General features: G+C 37.2%; 1 long non-coding RNA gene and 2 other non-coding genes across 4 annotated transcripts in view; all 3 read left to right on the forward strand.

Moving 5' to 3' along the window:
* The first annotated feature begins 984 nt into the window (after nt 1–984).
* LOC123943781 overlaps nt 985–12,820 on the forward strand; it is a 57,271-nt gene continuing 45,435 nt past the window's right edge. For both annotated transcript variants that reach the window (XR_006818670.1, XR_006818671.1), the window contains exons 1-2: nt 985–1,488; nt 2,306–2,456. This is a non-coding gene — a long non-coding RNA (uncharacterized LOC123943781). The remainder of the gene's footprint in view (nt 1,489–2,305; nt 2,457–12,820) is intronic.
* Nucleotides 1,017–1,089, forward strand: LOC123945217. Its single transcript, XR_006819120.1, has one exon. It is a non-coding gene; the product is annotated as a small nucleolar RNA SNORD107 (small nucleolar RNA).
* LOC123945212 lies at nt 4,134–4,200 on the forward strand. Its single transcript, XR_006819115.1, has one exon. It is a non-coding gene; the product is annotated as a small nucleolar RNA SNORD64 (small nucleolar RNA).

The raw sequence follows: 12,820 nt of genomic DNA on the forward strand, positions 1-12,820 counted from the left end.
TTATTTAACACATCCATCACCTTGCATAGGTCCATTTTTTTTCTTGTGATGAAAATATTTAAGATTTACTCTTGGCAAATTTTGAATATTATAATACTGTTAACTGTAGTTCCCATGCTATGGATTAGATCCTTTTAACTTAATCATCTTATAATTAAAAACCTATACCCTTTGATCAGCATATCCATTTTACAGACCCCATCAGCCCCAGGCAACCACCATTATAGTCTGTTTCAGTGAGTTTAACTTTTTCAGAATTCACATGCAAGACTTTTTTTGCAAGGTTTATTGAGCAATAACAAAGTGGTAATACAAAGCTCCTAAGGAGGGAGGGGACCCAAGGGGGTTGCCCAGAAATCTTGTAATTTTTGTAAACCTAGCTAGTGTTTTATTTCTTTTAGGTCTTAACTTGTATTAGAATAATAATGTAGTAGAAAGTAACTTACAGAGTTATGTGATAAGAGTAATACTTGTCTAGAATTTACATAATCTGATTTCAGAGATCAGGATTTATTCATTTCCAATAAAACTTATTGATTTCGGCCAGTAGTCAGTTACAGCCTCTGTGAGATTATATGACATTTTCAAATACATGTTATCCAATTGATAATACATTGCTAGATTCTAACTCATCTTCACATTCCAGTTCCCTGCGACTGGCCATTCATATAATAAAGCTTAATATTTGAATTATAGTAAATAAGTAAAGCAAGATACATTCTTTTTTTAAATTTAATTTAATTTTTGATTTTTCGGTGTCATATTCTAAGCTTTTTTTTTTTTTTTGTATTGCAGTTTTTTTAGTGTTAATAAGGTCTTTTTTGCCCACATAGTTGATGACTCTGAAACGAGGAGAGAATTTGACCACTCAGTTTTCTGACATGTCACCGTGGATCCTGCCCAGTAGTATCACAAGGAAGCTGAAAATGGTGTTAGCTGCACTTAGGGAAAAAAATCCTTCCAGGTAAAATAACCTTGTAAAGAAAAGTAATAGTGTATTATAGAGGCCTTGGCTAGGTTCATGATGACAAAGGACCTTGTCTGAACATAATGATTTCAAAACTTGAGCTTAAATGACACTCTGAAATCCAGTCAATGTGCCTCAGTAGACTTTTCATAGAACATTATTTTCAACAGATACTTTGACTTATTGTGGAAACTTAGAATACTAGAAATGGCAGGTGTAAATCGGCATTATATATTGCCAATTATTCAGACATCTTTTTTTAAGTTTTCATAAGATATTCTGAGCTCATTATTTTTCCCTTCTTTTTAAACATGTATGCTGCTGAAAGCAAAAAAGGAAACTTATCCTTAGATCCCAGAAGGCATACACACATGCTGAGATGGAAGCAAGGACATATAAAAGGGAGACGACCACCTCTTTGATCAAACATAGAATGCCAAAATTAGAGATGTCTAAGTGATGTCCAGGAAAGAGGGGAACTAATATTTGTGGAACATGTATTATAAAATGCAGTGAGTATGGTAAGTGTCCTTACATGGACACCACTGGTGTTTGAAGACAATTTGTTTTGGTTTTGTTTTTCTTCAGTTGTCTGCAGTGATCAGTGGGCATAGACTCTATCACACAGAGGGAGAAAAACCATAAGAGACTCTTAATCTCACAAAAGAAACTGAGGGTTGCTGGGGGGAGGGGGTTATGGAGAGAGAGTTTTGGTTATGGGCATTGGGGAGGGTATGTGATATGGTGAGAACTATGAAGTGTTTAAGCCTGACAATTTACAGACTTATACGCCAGGGGCAAGTAATACATTATATGTTAATAAAAATAATTAATAAAAAAAGAAATGTGTCAGCATTACCAATTTTTAAAAAATGTTAGGGTGCAAGTTTTTAAGATTTATTATAGTTCCTTCCATGTAGTGGAATGTCTGTGATTAGAATCTATGCCTAACTAATATCTAGCTCCGTGTTCTTTTTATTTTTAAGATTTTATTTATTTATTTGACAGAGATCACAAGTAGGCAGAGAGGCAGGCAGAGAGAGAAGCAGAAGCAGGCTCTCCTTAGAGCAGAGAGCCGATGTGGGGCTCAATCCCAGGACCCCAGGATCGTGACCTGAGCTGAAGGCAGAGGCTTTAACCCACTGAGCCACCCAGCTGCCCCTAGTTCCATATTGTTAACGCAGAAGTGGTCAGGTTTTCCTAAATAGGAGCCAGTCAGAAATATGTTTATATGGACTTATTTTAGTGAAGCTAGGTACCTTGTCATGATGTTTACAATGCATTTTAGTCATTTTTGGTCAAAGAGTAGAAATAACAAAATTCTGTTTGATTTTACAGGGGTGAGAGGATCCCTACTGCTTAATTGAGATGATAAAGGACCAATAAGAGAGCAGTATTTGAAATCCAGTTCCAAGGATATATTTGTTTTAGATGTGAATGTTGATTAATGACTTCAGGTGTTAATGCAGCAAGTTCATCTATGCCAAAAGTGAGTAGAATGTGAAGGGGAGCAGCTGGGTGTTGGCTGCAGTATACTTCATTCAACTTCTTAAATGATAGATGAGGAAACCTCAAGGGACTTTCCTTGTATTAAAAGTGATGTGCTGTTTGCCCCTGGTATCCTCTGTTGGCAGGGATGCAGACTGAAAGAAATAGTCCCAATAGGTCTTCTGCATTCAGTTTCACCTCAGTTTTGCTCTGGAGTCCATGTTGATAACATACGGGGTTTTTTTTGCCTCTAATATAGGAAGTGCTAATGTAGAATAGAATTGGTTAGTAGAAGACTGGACTGGATTAATTTTCTTTGGTGGGCAAAATAATTTAAAAATTAGGTGAGGTAGCCAAGATTCAATAAAGAGCCTCAAGACCAGCCAGATATTTGATGATTATGAATCCTTTGTATTAGATTTACTGTTCACGAGGGTAACACAGTGACCCAGGGGGTAAGATATTTGTACATCTGCAATCGTTGAACTATCTGTTCCCATGTATTTAAGTTAAATTTAATTAGACAAGCTATAGTACATCATCAGTTTCAGATGTAGAGTTCAGTAATTCATCAGTTCCATATAATACCCAGTGCTCATCACATCACATGGCCTCCTTAACGCCCAGCACCTAGTTACATCCCCCCGCCCATGTCCCCTCCAGCAAACCCCAGTTTGTTTTACTGTAGTTAATTTGAGCCTCTCTTGATTTTTCTCCTTCTTTGATAAGTTCCAGTTCAGTTTCCCTCCCTTCCACTATGATCCTCTGCAGTTTTTCTTATATTCCACAAGTGAATGAAACCATATGATAATTGTCTTTCTCAGATTGACTTATTTTGCTCAGCATAATACCCTCCAATTCCATCCATGTTAATGTAAATGGTAATATCTGTTCTTATATAAAATTTATTTGTACCCCTAGTTACTTTTTTTTTCTATTTAAAAAAAGTTTTTATTTAAATGGTAGTTGGTTAACATATAGTATACTTCTATATAGTACCTTGTATACTCATTAATCGTCCATCACATATTTAACTCAACACAGAAAGAAAGTTAAAAAGTTCAGTTCCGGATAGGAATAATTTATTGTCTATTAGGAGATCTGTATCAGGAAAAGTAGTGTGTGCTCTCTTCGTCCCATGATAATTCGGATTATGTTATCATATCACTTTGTTCTTTGTATTAGACATGTTAGAGCTCCTTCAGAATCCTCAACACCATGTATCACTGGACTTGTTGGACTTTGTGTTTTACTTACTTGATTTTCCGTAATTTTATTTGACCATTGACATTGATTCTAACTTAACTCTAGAATATTTTGGTAGATGTTTTCAATGTAATCTAGATCCTTAATATATTTGAATATTTCATTTTTTTAATTTGTTAGGTGATTTGCTTGTTGAAGCAGATTATAGACTATTATATTTAGTTCTAAGACAGCAAAGATCTTAATGTTATTCTGTCACATTGCTGGAGTTTTACTGTCTTTTAAATTTTTTCCCATATTTTTACCTTTATTCTGTGTCAGTTGAATGATACTGCTGCCATTTAACTTACCTTGTTACATGAAGATGATCATTTGTTTTCCTAAGCTAGAAGACTTTGCATTAGTAGAGATGTACTGTCTGCAGATATTAATTCCTTTGCAGGTTTGCAGTTGTTGTTGTAAGACCTTAACTGAGTTTGTGATGAGTTATGATAACTGAGCATGATGAAATGAAACTCAGCATGAGTACTCTGAAGTATAGCCTAAGGGTCAGTCCAAGTACTTGGGACACACACATTCTGACTGTAAGTTCTTAAAGGTATTTGGAGCAATATTATGCAGGTTAGGGAATATAGAAGTGTAGGTTTTCCCAGAGATCTAAAGGGACGTGAGTTCTAAATTTGACTACTGCAGTTTCCTTTCATAGACTATCTTGTATGTTTGTAACATTTGTATATCTGATCTTTTTTATTAGGAATTTTAAGTGAGTAATGATGTGGTAGATATTTTGCTGTTTTTTTTATATTACTATCATCATTTAGTTCGAACCTTATATCTGTTTCTCAAGAGCAGGTCCCCAAACTATGAGGCAGCTCCAGTTAACATATGAATAAGAAATTTCTAGTTTGTTGTTGAGATACTGCTTTGGTTTGAAATGAGAGTTACACGAACTTAAGCAGAATGCTAAAGATACATCAGATGGATTACTCTAATTCTCTTAATAAGTTACTACTTTCTGCATCTTTATCAAGTCCTAAATGGAGATGTAGAAGTTTTGACTGTGATTTAAGGAAGAAAGTGACATTTCATAGTTAATACTGAGCCCTAGAGAGGAACTTATTTGCTAAGTACCATACATTTTCTTTTGAATCAGGACCTTAATCTCCCATTATTCTTTGTTATTTGTGTTTATTTGAGTGTGCAATGGACCTTTTGTTATCTGTGATTGGCATTCCATGATAGATCCTTCTGATTTGCTTATTTTAGTTATGAGGGAATTGAGTAATAATTAAACAGTAAGCCTTTGTAGAAATGTACTATGGATAGTTGAATATACCAGGATATAATTTTTTTTTAGATTTTTTTTTATTTATTTGAGAGACAGAGATCACAAGTAGGCAGAGAAGCAGGCAGAGAGAGAGAGGAGGAAGCAGGCTCCCTGCTGAGCAGAGAGCCTGATAAAGGGCTTGATCCCAGGACCCTGAGATCATGACCTGAGCCAAAGGCAGAGGCTTTAACCCACTGAGCCACCCAGGCGCCCCCCACCCCCAGGATATAATTCTTAAATAGCTATCTTAATTTGTTAAGGAGTATGTGGTGTGTGTGTGTGTGTGTGTGTGTATGTATGTATAAATAACGTGGGTATTGATACTATGACAGGTGGTAGTTTATAGGGAAAAGCTTTTGAGGTTCAGAAAAATTACATTCCTTTTTTTTAAAGGAGCAGGGAGGGTAAGTCTTTCCACAGGTCCTTTTTTCCCTCCCATAAATTTTAGAATATTCATAACCTCATGCTTTGTTTGGTTACTTTCAGTGTTCTGATTGTGCCACCTGGCTGCCTGCAAATAACCACTCTCTTGTGGTGTCTGCCTCTTGTCTGCCTTTGGCTCAAATCATCATCCCAGGGTCCCAGGATCAAGCCCCTTGTCAGGCTTCCTGCTCACCAGGGAGTCCACTTCTCACTCTGCCTCCCCTAACCCCCTGCAGCATGTGCACACTTTTTCACTCACTCACTATATCTCAAATAAATAAATAAAATCTTAAAAAAAATTAAAATATGAATTACCAGAAGGGCTTGTGTAGTTTGAGAGAGGGATTCTGGGTCAGCAGTAGGTCTAGGTCTGAGAAGCTGACAGATGTTGATTTTAGCACCACATGTAGAAAACAGTTGGGTTTTCTTCAGAGAACAAATAGCCAGTATACATTTAAATTATGTACATCATTTAAAGAAGTAAATTTCTTTTTTTTTAAGATTTTATTTATTTATATGACAGACAGAGATCACAAGTAGAAAAGACAAGCACGCAGAGGGAAAGTATGAAGCAGGCTCCGCACTAAGCAGAGAGCCTGATGTCTAACTCAATCCCAGGACCCTGGGATCATGACGGGAGCTGAAGGCAGAGGGCTTAACGCACTGAGCCACCCAGGTGCCCCAAATTTCTTTTTTTTTTTTTTAAAGATTTTATTTATTTATTTATTTGAAGAGAGAAATCACAAGAGAGGCAGGCAGAGAGAGAGGAAGGGAAGCAGGCTCTCCGCTGAGCAGAGAGCCCGATGTGGGACTCGATCCCAGGATCCTGAGATCATGACCTGAGCTGAAGGCAGCGGCTTAACCCACTGAGCCACCCAGGTGCCCCCCAAATTTCTTTTTGATAACGAATTAACTTTTCACCAAATTCATACTCGGTTAGATGATCAATAAACAAAAATCTAAAAAAAAAAAAATTTTTTTTTTTAAAGTAGATGTAATCTCAATTAATTGTGTGATTTTCAGGACATGGTAATTTCTGTATAGTAATTCTACTTCTGGGACAAGGTTTATCTGGTTTATGTTCTGTTAATCACACAACTTCATAACTCGAATTACTTTGCATTTGGGCATTTTTTTTTTAAAGACTTTATTTATTTATTTGACAGACAGATCACAAGAAGGCAGAGAGGTAGGCAGGGAGAGAGAAGGGAGGAAGCAGGCTCCCTGCTGAGCAGAGAGCCCGATGCGGAGCTCCATCCCAGGACCCTGGGATCATGACCTGAGCCGAAGGCAGAGGCTTTAACCCACTGAGCCACCCAGGCGCCCCCATTTGGGCATTTTTTTAAGATTTTATTTTTAGGTGATCTCTACACCCAGTGGGAAGCTCAAACTTACAGTTATCCCCCAAATCAAGAGTTGCACACTCTAATGCCTAACCAGGTGCCCTTGTTTTTTTGTTTTTTTTATTTGACAGACAGAGATCACAAGCAGGCAGAGAGGCAGGCAGAGAGAGAGGAGGAAGCAGGCTCCCCGCTGAGCAGAGATCCCAATGGGGGGCTCGAGCCCAGGACCCTGGGATCATGACCTGAGCTGAAGGCAGAACCTTTAACCCACTGAGGCACCCAGGTGCCCCCCTTGTTTTGTTTTAAGCAGCCACTTGTGGATCATCTTAAGTAGGCCAGAAACTGGCAATACCAATGGATTTCTGGGGGTTGATGTTGGGATTGAGTCTGTTTTCTGGGGAAATTTCAACTACTGTGCTATAGCTTGGCTGTGAATACTCTGGTGGTTCTATATGTTTATTAAAATCTAGGGCTGTTTTATAATGATGCTTCTTAATGGGAATAGTGTTACAATGGACTGTCTACTTCTACTTAGAAACAATGAAAATTAGCCAAGGATTTCTCTAGGATACAAAGTCTGAAGAATATAGATGTAGGTCAAATAAGAGTCATTCCCCATGCTATAGGAAATAAGGAACCCACAATTGAAATGAGGGGACTTGTTTTCTGTGGCTTGGAGTGAGTAAAATAAATTACAGAGGATTTTTTAATATTGTAACTTACGATTTCTGAAAACAAATTATTGCAGTGAAATTGGTTTTCTTATTTTTGAAGAATGGCAGAACATTTTTTTCAAGATTTTTAAAAAAATTTATTTGACAGAGAAAGAGTGATCACAAGTAGGCAGAGAGGCAGGGGGGGGGGGAGAAGGCTACCCACTGAGCAGAGAGCCCAATGGGGATCTCGATCCCAGGACCCTGAGATCATGACTTGAGCCAAAGGCAGAGGCTTAACCCATGGAGCCACCCAGGTGCCCCATGGCAGAACATCTTGCACATTGTATTTTTCTTACTTATGTTTTGTATAATGTATAATCTGCTTTGGTGACCTTCTCTGAACAATGGCTTTGTATTCTAGATAGATGGGGTATTTTCTCCTTCTCTTTTTTTTCAAGCTTTTGGTTATTTGTCAGAGACCAAGAGAGAGAATGAGCACAGAGCACGGGCAGAAGGAGAAGCAGAGTCCCTGATAAGCAGTGAGCCCAGTGGGAGATTGGATCCCAGGACACTGGGATCATGAACTGAGCCAAAGGCAGATACCTAACTGTCTGAGCCACCCAGGCATCATAGATGGGGTGTTTTCTCAACTAAGTGACTCATGGCCTTAAATGATATCAAAGTAACAATAGAAATACTCATCTCCTCTAAGATTGGTGAAGTCACAACGGAGAAACAATGGATAAAAGCCCTAACTTACCAAACAATATTTGTATGTCTAAGGTTACAATATGGAAGATTCATAAAAATGGTTGCAAGAAGGCATAGACGTAACCCTTCCCTTATAGGGAGAACAAAATATTAATAATTAGAATCTTGTAGGAGTTTGGAAAGGTAGCAATTTTTGTCATATTGATATTAACACAGGTATTGGTGGAATTAATACATAAATGAGCAAATGGCACAAGAAATTTTCCTTATGTATAGACAAAACTTGGCTTCAGTTTAAAACTCAAATTTCTCATTCTTTGTAATTTTTTCAAGTCATGAAACGTGGACATATTATTGTCCAAATTGCTGTGAGCACAGAATGAAGTGATAACATCTTTCTTAAAAATTTTGTTTTTTTCAGTGTTCTGAGATCCATTGTATATGTACCACACCCAGTGATCTGTGCAGTATGTACCCTCCTTAATACCTACACTAGGCTAACCCATCCTCCCAACCCCCTCCCTTCTAAAACCCTTAGTTTATTTCTCAGAAATCAGTCTCTCATGGTTTGTATCCCCTGGTGATTTCCCCCAATTCACTTTTCCTTTCTTTCTCCTAATGTCCTCCATGTGATTCCTTATGCTCCACGAATAAGTGAAACCCTAAGATACTTGACTTTCTCTGGTTGACTTACGTCACTCAGCGTAATCTCCTCCGGTCTTATGCATGTTGATGCAAAAGTTTGGTATTCATCCTTTCTGATGGAGGCGTTAATATTCCATTGTATATATGGACCATGGACCATATATTCTTTTTTTTTTTAATTTCTTTTCAGCATAACAGAATTCATTGTTTTTGCACCACACCCAGTGCTCCATGCAATACGTGCCCTCCTTAATACCCACCACCTGGCTCCCCCAGCCTCTCACCTCCGGCCCCTTCAAAACCCTCAAATTGTTTTTCAGAATCCATACTCTCTCATGGTTCACCTCCCCTTCTAATTTCCCTCAACTCCCACCTCCTCTCCGTCTCCCTGTGTCCTCCATGTTATTTGTTATGCTCCACAAATAAGTGAAACCATATGATACTTGACTCTCTCTGCTTGACTTATTTGGCTTAGCATAATCTCTTCCAGTCCCATCCATGTTGCTACAAAACTTGGGTATTCATCCTTTCTGATGGAGGCATAATACGCCATAGTGTATATGGACGACATCTTCCTTATCCATTCATCTGTTGAAGGGCATCTTGTTCTTTCCACAGTTTGGCCACTGTGGCCATTGCTGCTATAAACCTTGGGGTACAGATGGCCCTTCTTTTCACTACATCGTATCTTTGGAGTAAATACCCAGTTGTGCAATTGCAGGGTTATAGGGAAGCTCTATTTTTAATTTCTTGAGGAATCTCCACACTGTTCTCCAAAGTGGCTGTACCAACTTGCATTCCCACCAACAGCGTAAGAGGGTTCCCCTTTCTCCACATCCTCTCCAACACATGTTGTTTCCTGTCTTGCTAATTTTGGCCATTCTAACAGGTGTAAGGTATATATTCTTTATCCATTCATCTGTTGAAGGGCATCTTGGTTCTAGGCACAGTTTGACTATTGGGGCCTTTGCTGTTATGAACATTGTGGTACATATGGCCCTTTTTTCACTGTGTCTGTATCTTTAGGGTAAGTACCTAGTAGTGCAATTGTCAGGACATAAGATAGCTCTATTTTTAATTTTTGAGGAATCTCCTCCACACTGTTTTCGAAAGTGGCTGCACCAACTTGCATTCCCACCAACAGTGTAAGAGAGTTCCTCTTTCTCCACATCCTCTCCAAATTTTGTCATTTCCTGCCTTGTTAATTTTTTTTGTTGTAACTGGTGTAAGGTGGTATCTCAGTGTGGTTTTGATTTGAATTTCCCTGATGGCTAATTATGATGAACATTTTTTCATGTGTCTACAAGCCATTTGTATTCTTCATTAGCGAAGTGTCTGTTCATGGCTTCTGCCCATTTTTTGACATGATTATCTCTTTTGGATGTTTAGTTTGAGGAGTTCTTTATAGATCTTGGATATCAGCCCTTCATCTGTAGTGTCATTTATGAATGTCTTATCCCATTCCTTGGGTTGCCTCCTGGTTTTGTTGACTGTTTCCTTTGCTGTGCAGAAGGATTTGATCTAGATGATGTCCTAAAAGTGCATTTTAGCTTTTGTTTCCTTTGCCTTTGGAGACACGTCTTGAAAGAAGTTGCTGTGGCTGATGTCGAATTTCTCCTCTATGTTCTCCTCTGGGATTTTGATAGATTCCTGCCTCATGTGGAAGTCTTTTATCCATTTCAAGTTTGTTTCTGTGTATGGTGTAAGAGAATGGTCAAGTTTCTTTCTTCTATATATAGCTGTCCAATTTTTCCAGCACCATGTATTGAAGAGACTGTCTTTTTTCCAGCACCATGTATTGAAGAGACTGTCTTTTTTCCACTAGGTATTTTTTCCTGCTTTTTCAAAGTATATTTGACCATAGAGTTGTGGGTCCATTTATTATCTTAAAATCAGCTTGCCCATTCTTGTCATTTAGAGAGTGCCACATTTTAATTTTATGACCTTGGTGGAAATGGAAAATGATCTTCCTTTAGGTTGTCTACTCTTATTGGATATTTCTTCCTGTTTCAGTACAACTCAAAGGGGAATAAATCTTCCAAGTTTAAATATTTTAAAAAGTCTGTGTTCTGTTGAACTTAGCCCTTTGTGCATATCTCTTAGAAATCAAGAGACCATTGTTTTTGAGTGTATATGAAGTTTACTTGTCAGTAGGTAATAGAGTAGTTGGGCACATAAAAAAACGTGAAAATGCGTCATCATTTCAGTTGACAAAATATATGTTATTTATTTTCTTCAATTTTGTAATGTACATAAACATTTGTACAACTTTAAAAGACTTGGAACGATTGTATTCAAAATGACAAAAACATGTACAGATAATTCAAAGAAGAAAATATTGACAAGTAAAATGAAATGTCTGAAAATCACTCATAAACATCCTTTAGAATATCATCATTGATATATTTATCAATTTTACATAGACGTAAAAGGGTGATGCCAGCTAGGTTAGGAAGTAGCTATCATTCATGGATGTGAATGGAGGCTAAGAAACAAGGACAAGTATTTCATCCAGAAACTTTGAAAATTTATTGGACAGTAGATGCTGTATAAATTCCATTACATGGTTGTTCTGGAGCTGCCTTTCTAGATTAGTTTTGTTGTTATTGCTGTCTTTTATCTGTATTAAAACTTCTAATTGATCCCCTTACTTCCAGCTTCAGATTCTCTAATTCATCTGTCTGCCAGAGCAGTCTTTTGGAAAGATGACAAACCTCATCATGTTGCTTCAAAAATCTGCAGTTGACATGTTTCAAGAGTGATAGAAATAAGCAATAATCAGAGAAGAGGACAAAGATTATATAAATTGATAATATTTAGAGCATCTTTTGACTCTGACAGAACTGGAGTTTCTACTTTCACTCCCTGAATAAGATGCCCCTGATCAGAATCTGGAGAAATTTTTGCAGCAAGAAACAATGTGATTAAAATCCAGAATGATAGAGGATAATGTGCAAACCTTTTTTCCATTAACATGGACAGGGAAAGATGGTCTGAGTGACTCTGCATTGATAAAATTGTAGTTTTCAAGTTATTCTGGGGTATCCTGTGCAACTTTACTTATGGACTGCTATGGAAGTCTAAATCTGATGTTTATTTAAGGGGTCACTGACCAGGACCTTCCTGTAGAGACAATCTAGATCTTCCGCTTTATTTCTTGGTCCAACATGATCAGCACAGCGCCTCTCATTCCAAATTATTATTCCCAAAAAATGCAAGTGTGTGAAGGTGTCTGCTGAATTGAAAATTATTTCAAATGGATGACACTTAATAGTATTGGTCTAGTGTGGACAATCTCAAGTACATTTAACCCAGCCTTCTAGGAAAATATGGAAAGAAGGGGAAGGACAACACATCATGAATTAATCTAGAAGCTTCACCAACTACAAAAAAATCACAGAGAAATAAAGATGCATACATTCCTGAAATTCATCTTGCCTTTCAAATATTTATATTTCATTGCTGGTCTTTGAATTTGGAAAAAATATCAATATTTTGCTTTTTATGGAGTATCAACTTGCCCTCAAAATATTTACCAGTGAGAGCCTTGCATATGTGACATTGATTGCATATGTGATAAACACAAGTATTAGTTTTATTTTTTCTTTGTCTTCCACTGCCTGCCATTTTAAAAGAGCTAGGAACCTCATCTATTAACTATTTTACTGGACATATGTAGCTTAAGAATTTATCTAAATACTCACAAAAATTGTGATTGGGTAATGGTATTGAAATTGAAATATAAAATACTCAGTAAATGATGAATATGCATGAACTGTTCATTAGATATTTGGTGGTGAAGAGAATGAAATTAAACATGTAATAACTTTTTATATATTTTATTCTTTCTTTGCTTAATCTTTTTTGGAATCTAATGCTGAAGCACAGAGGCCTACATTTATAAAAAAATCTATTGTTTTTAAGGTACTTTTAAAAATGGTTTCTGTGATAATAGAGGTTTCCTAGGGAAATTTATAAAAACATGTTTGGTAAAACTGCCTTCTGGAAAATATTTTAGAAAGAAATGGGCCATTTTGTTCAAATGTACTGAATT

Source organism: Meles meles, chromosome 6 (assembly GCF_922984935.1).
Source record: "Meles meles chromosome 6, mMelMel3.1 paternal haplotype, whole genome shotgun sequence".
Lineage (NCBI taxonomy): Eukaryota > Metazoa > Chordata > Mammalia > Carnivora > Mustelidae > Meles > Meles meles.